This window comes from Psammomys obesus, unplaced genomic scaffold (assembly GCF_907164565.1).
Source record: "Psammomys obesus unplaced genomic scaffold, mPsaObe1.curated_primary_1811, whole genome shotgun sequence".
Classification (NCBI taxonomy): domain Eukaryota; kingdom Metazoa; phylum Chordata; class Mammalia; order Rodentia; family Muridae; genus Psammomys; species Psammomys obesus.
In genome coordinates this window covers 10,080,864-10,086,866 of record NW_026589732.1, presented here as the reverse complement: position 1 = coordinate 10,086,866, position 6,003 = coordinate 10,080,864, and the positions used below count along the sequence as shown (strand labels likewise).

Sequence of the window (6,003 nt, the reverse complement as noted above, 5' to 3'; positions counted from 1 at the left end):
GGGCCAGCTCTACTGTGCTGCCCAGGCAAGATGCAGGGTCCACTCTCCCAACTGCTGCAGCAGGCAAAAGACAGAACTAGTTCTCCCACTCTCAGGACCCCAGACCCAGCTCTCCCACCTGCCATAGGTGACAAGAGACGAGGAAGGGAAGGACATCTTTCCCCATTGCACTTTAGACAAGAGTCAGGTTCGGCTCTCCTGCACTCTTGTCCTCAGGGCTGGCTAACCCTCAACCCTCACATCCAAGGCCAGCTCTACTGTGCGCCCAGGTGAGGGGCAGGGCCTGTTCTCCCAAGTGCTGCAGCAGGTGAGGGACAGGGGCAGCTGTCCTGCTCTCACATGCTTCCGTGCCAGCTCTTCCAAGGTCTCCAGGAGAGGGATAAGACCAGTTCCGTACGGCCCTCAGACATCAACATGTCCCCAGGAGGCAGCCCAGATCAGAGACATCAACACCTGGCCTTTGGTGGTAACAGACCCCTGCTACTGCAGCGCCATGGACCCAGATATGGCCCTCCGTAGCAGCACAGGACCCCACCGTGGTCTCAGGTGACATCACTGGCTACTCACATCAGGCTGTTCCTCATGACCCTCAAGCCTTCGTTCATTGTGCCCACATCCTCTGTTTTTCTTTGTCTTCCATTTCTCTACCACTTACTTGCTCCTCTTAGTGGCACCAGGGGTCTCTGAGCGTCTGGGGTCATCTCGCCGGTGGTCTCAGGAGTGCTATGCCCTTGCCTAAGCATCATGGCACTTGGCAGTAGTCATCTCAGGCATGGTCTGTCCCAACCCCAGGCCTGTGTAGTGATGACTGGTGGTCATCTCAGGCTAGTTCCATGGTGCTGGACTGGTGACTGTCTTGAGCTCCCCCAGGCCCACGCGTGAGGCCCTATGGGCAGGCAGGTGTCATCTGTCTTGGGCTCACTCCCACCTGGGGCCAGCAGTCCAGGTAGGGTTCTTCTAGTCTTGGCTCACTCCCTGCCCTGGGAGCCTGTCTGGGCCTGTGCAGCAGGAGACTTGAAGTCATCTCAGACTGTGGTCTGTCGGGCTCACTTTTTTCAGGGAGCGTGAGGCTACTCACTAATCATTCAGGTGCTCAAGGGTCAGGACGAGGAGCACAGACACAGCTTCTCTCCTTTCTGCCACCTACTGTTGCAAGCGTGACACAGCAGCCACGCCTGCAGTGCCTCTAGGGGCAGGGGAGACTGCTGCGAATGTAAATGAGCTCATGTAGGGGACACCCACTACAGTGCCCGCTTTTAATCTAAATCTTCAAATCAGCCCTGCTGGAATGGTTTGAAAACCCCTCAATGTCAGAAGCCATTGAAATGGTAATCTAGCTTCTAATAGTCACAGTTTCTTCTGTAGACACAAGGAATTGTTTCTTTGAGCAAAGCCTTCTGGGGAATGAGGAAAGGCAAGGGAGTTCACCTTCCTTTTTTTTGTTGTTGTTGTTTTTATAAGTAAAGAATAAACGGGAAGACTCTAGAGGCTGAATTAACTTCATAACCCAATATCCTCAAGTTGTTATTCTGACCTGCGGTGGAAAGTGTCTTAACTTTTACTGTGTGCGGATAAAGACACATGCGTCTGCACACCCCTGTACACACCACACACACACACATATAACACACCCATCCATGCATGCGCATACCTAGGTGCACATGCCACACACATGCATGCACACATAGGCATACCTACCGCACACACATGCGTACTTGCCGTACTGCCACACTCTCACGCAGCCGTGGGCAGTAGATGTGTAAACAGCTACATACTAAGCTTACTGGCTTGTAAATCAACTGCCATTTGGAGAGAAACAAGAATCCTAACACAACTATAAAAAAAAAAAAAAAATTCCCAGAGACACAAAATCAGTGTTTTCCCACGTTGCCTGATAAGATCTCCTAGGAACTGCTTCATCCTCTGTGGACAGGGGTAAGAAGTGCTCACTCTAGCTTATTTTTAGGATCAAGCGAAACCCAAATTACTATTCAAACCCAACTTGCAAATGTAAATACATTCCTTCTCTCCCAGTGAGGCTACTAATTTTGGACCCGAGTGATTTGGTCAAGTCAGCTAACAATCATTAGACAATTCCCTTATGTGAAGAATATACTACTATAGTTAAAATTCTTTTTTTTTTTCTTAGCTTTTTTGAGATGGGATCGCATTCTGTAGACCCAGCTCTCTGGAATTCAGTATGTAGTCCAAGTTGGCCTCACACTCATGACAATCTTTCTACTTCAGCCTCCCTAAATTCCGGGATTACACGTGTAAGCCACAATGCCCAGCTCTCCTATAGTTAATTTTTAAAATTCAAAGGTTATCGCTACCTCTTGAATGTGTCTGTCTCCCTGAGCAGTGGTGACAATATTTGAATGGCATTAGGAAAATCCCCCTTTGAACAGGAAAGAGGAAATGATGCTGTGTGTCGCTTTGGCCTGTGATTTAAATCAAACTCTATATGACCCGAGGAGCCTCGAGCTGTTCTGCACTTTGGTGCCTCTTGTTATAGAGAATTACCAAAGGGCAGAGAAAGGGAGCTGCAAGATCAGGGAAAGACAATACAGATGGAGACTGTCTGAGGAGCAGTGCTCAGGGAGCCAGCAAACCCTTTCTTAATGCTGTGTCCCTTTGCACACTTCTCTCTCAGTATTAACAGCTCTCCTAGGCAAGTCATTCCCACTTACAGACAAGGAAACTAAGGCTCAATCTAGTGAGCAAATGATCGGGGACATCTGGGGATTTTACTATCGATTTACTCTTTGACAACTCCATATGCATATATGATACATCCTGGTCACACTTGCCCTACTTATTCTCTTTTGTAAACATTTGGGTCTTCTTTCATTCATTCATTATGTATAGCAATGCTGATGATACATTGCACAAGTGAAAGTAAGAGAACAATGAGGGGGGAGTAGGGTCTCTCTTTCCACCATGTGGGTTTTGGGAATGACACTCAGGCCAAGGCTTGGCCACCGAGCTCTGTGCTTTCCCTCCTCCCACTTCTACCAACTCCCACCTCCTCCAAAGTCCCAATCTTATTTTCATGCTAGGTGGCATCTAAGAGCTAAGTGGCATCTAGCGGCTAGGTGACATCTAGGGGCTGGGTGGCATGTAGGGGTAGATGGCATCTAAGGGCTAAGTGGCATCTAGAGGTAGGTGGCATCTAGGGGCTGGGTGACATTTAGGGGTAGATGGCAGATAATAGCTTATCTGTAACAGGGAGAGATATTCTTCTCCCCTGGACTGGAGCCTTGCATTAATTCTGCCTGTCTCTATGTGACAGAACGTCCCACAGAGGAAAGCTGTGGGCTGATCCAGATGCCAAGTGACAGACGAAGGGTGCCCGGAGAAGGATGGGCCAAGGAATAGAGTGGCCCTTGAGGTCTGACTGATGTCTAGTCTCCATGCTCCTGAGAAACCTCTGTAATCTGCAAATTCTTCTTTAGCCATAAGAAAGGTCAAAAACCTAATAGAACTGTTCCCCTGCACAGAGTAGTCTATGAATGGAGTCGGGGAGAGTCACAGTGAGAACCAAGCTGCATGGAGAGTTTTAACCAAGCTACATCAAAAAACATCATTCAGTCCTCAACAATGTCAGCAAACAGGAGGCTCTAAGCCATATCTGGGGGTCTCCAAGGCCAAGTCTTCTATACAGCTAAAACATTGGTGGCTTAAGACCATGTGGCTCCTAACCCGTGCTTTTATTATTTTACCATTTTCTCCAAGAGCAGAGGTCACCAACCCCACTCTGACAGCCAGTACTCAGGACTCCTTGTGACCTAAACCACATACTCAAACCCAGGCCCTTTCCCAGTGAAAGTGAGCTGGGCAAGGGACATCACCATAAGACCACCAGTCTGTAACAAGACCACTGTGACCTCCGTGTCCCAGCCCCAGGCAGGTCTTCAAAGTTCTTCATACTGGTGTCAAGAGTCTGGATTCTTCTACCACGTGGTACCATCACATTACCGGCCTGGTAGCTGAGACACACAGGGAAAGACAACTGGAAATACCATGGAAAAGTTGGAAGAGCCAGACCTGCGTACAGGAAACACCCTTTCCAACCAAAGCGTGGTGGCACAGGCCTGTAATTCAAGCATTCAGGTGGTTGGGGCAGGAGGATTTCTATGAGTCAGAAGCCAGCCTAGGCTGTAACCTTGAATTCCAAGCTAGGCTAAGATGCATAGTGAAACCATGTCTCCAGAGAGAGGGACAGACAGACAGAGAGAAAGAGAGAGCCTCACTTGTGAATGTAGGTATCCAGCCAGGATGTGACAGCAAAGGATCAGAAAACAAAGAAACCATATTCACAAAGAGGTCAACAGCCTGCCCTGAGACTGTACTCTGGATAGCCATCCACCAACTCCAGAGCAGTGACGCGCCCAACAACCACCAGGGACAAGAAGTGCTAGGCAAACTGTCATTCCATGTACAGCCTTCCCCAGAGGACTTGGCCCCTCCCTACATTTCGGCTCCAGCCTGGCAGCAGCTGCTGCAGTGACTAATTCTAGGCACTTCCTTGTTGTCAGGTTTCAGCATCCTGACTTCCTCCTGCCTGAGCAGCTCTGGCTGCTGAAGACAGATATTAATCTTCAAGGAGAAGGGCAGCCTCGTGGGAAGCCTTCTGACTGATTCACAGCCAGGACTAATAGCGACAGCCAAGCTGCCCAGTATTTGACGAAAGGCTCCCACCTCTTGCCTAGTAAATTACTGACTGCCTCTATTCCCACCCTCTCCCTGCTTCCCTCCTTTTCTGGATCTCCAGCACCTGAGCCTGACAAGCATCACACAGCCCAGTGTCCCAGAGCCCCAGGCACAATTCATAGGGGACAGTTGTTAACAGCTCATCCCCACTCCCACTAACCCCACTCCTGAAAAAAAAAAACCCACTAACTCTAAAAAGGAACCAAAAATCTGTAAGACCAAGCTGGCCTTGAATTCCAGAGCTCCACCTGCTTCTGCCTCCCAAGCACTGGGAATAAAGGCGTGAGCCACCACCATGCCTGACAGCAGTCTGTATTTTCTAATAAGAGTTCCACCTTCTTCCTGATCATCACTACAGGTTAGAAGGCACCAATAACCTTTGCATGTGGCCACGCAAAATAATTTCTGGATATTTCTTAGAATTGTGCTTGCAAACACAATTCCATATAGCATTTAATCCCATGTTCTCAGGGTCCTATTAGCAGCTGGCATTTGTGTAGTTACTTAACCGTCACTTCGTGCCAGGCTTACAATCAACCTGGGTCTAAGCAGAACCTGGACTCAAAGGTTACAGACTTAACCAGGAGGAAATGAATAGAGGTCAAGATCGAATCCTCACTCCCCTGCAAGTCTGTGGCTTCTGTCCTCATCTTTTCCTTGTTCGGCATTCCTCATGGGGCTGCAAAGGAATGGGGATGGTGCCGGAGGAGGCAGAGTATGTTGACTGGGAAAATTCAGACGTTTCTTCATGTGCATCCCAGCCACCTGGGACACCTTCCTTCTGGATGTAGAGGAAGGACAAAGGTGCCACAAGGAAGGCTGGGCAAGCAGCTTGGTGAAAACAGGAGAAGAGGGGCAGGCTATGACTTTGAACAAGCTCACTGGTGGCTACCCAGGAAGGGCCAGGACTCTTAACTAAGAGTTAATTTTCAAGCAAGTGGCTTGAAAATTATTAAAGTTGCAAGAAAGTTAGCCCACAGCCACCAGCTACAGCACCAGTTACTCAAGGCCAGGGGTCTTGGCCTCTGCCCCTTCTGCTCTTCAGCTGATGTGAAAGTCTGATTCCAGCCCCTTCCCTTGTCTCTGACCATCAGCCTAGGCAAGGAGCCCCTGACTACTGAAGTTATTAGCATTAAAGCTCGTTGTATTAATTGTGTCCCTTGGGACATAGTGTGAGCCCCATAAAAGTGTGCAGGAGGCCAGGCTCGGCTCCTCCTTAGCTCAGCTGAGTGCCTGCTCCCTCAGTTTTCTCTTCTCTGTCTCTTCTCTTCACTTTAAGCCTCCCCTTCT

General features: G+C 49.1%; 1 non-coding gene across 1 annotated transcript; it reads right to left on the bottom strand.

Annotated features, from left to right (window-relative positions):
• Window positions 1-1,061: 1,061 nt before the first annotated feature.
• LOC129675382 (small nucleolar RNA SNORA17) lies at window positions 1,062-1,197 on the bottom strand. Its single transcript, XR_008719921.1, has one exon. It is a non-coding gene; the product is annotated as a small nucleolar RNA SNORA17 (small nucleolar RNA).
• Between the last annotated feature and the right edge of the window lie 4,806 nt (window positions 1,198-6,003).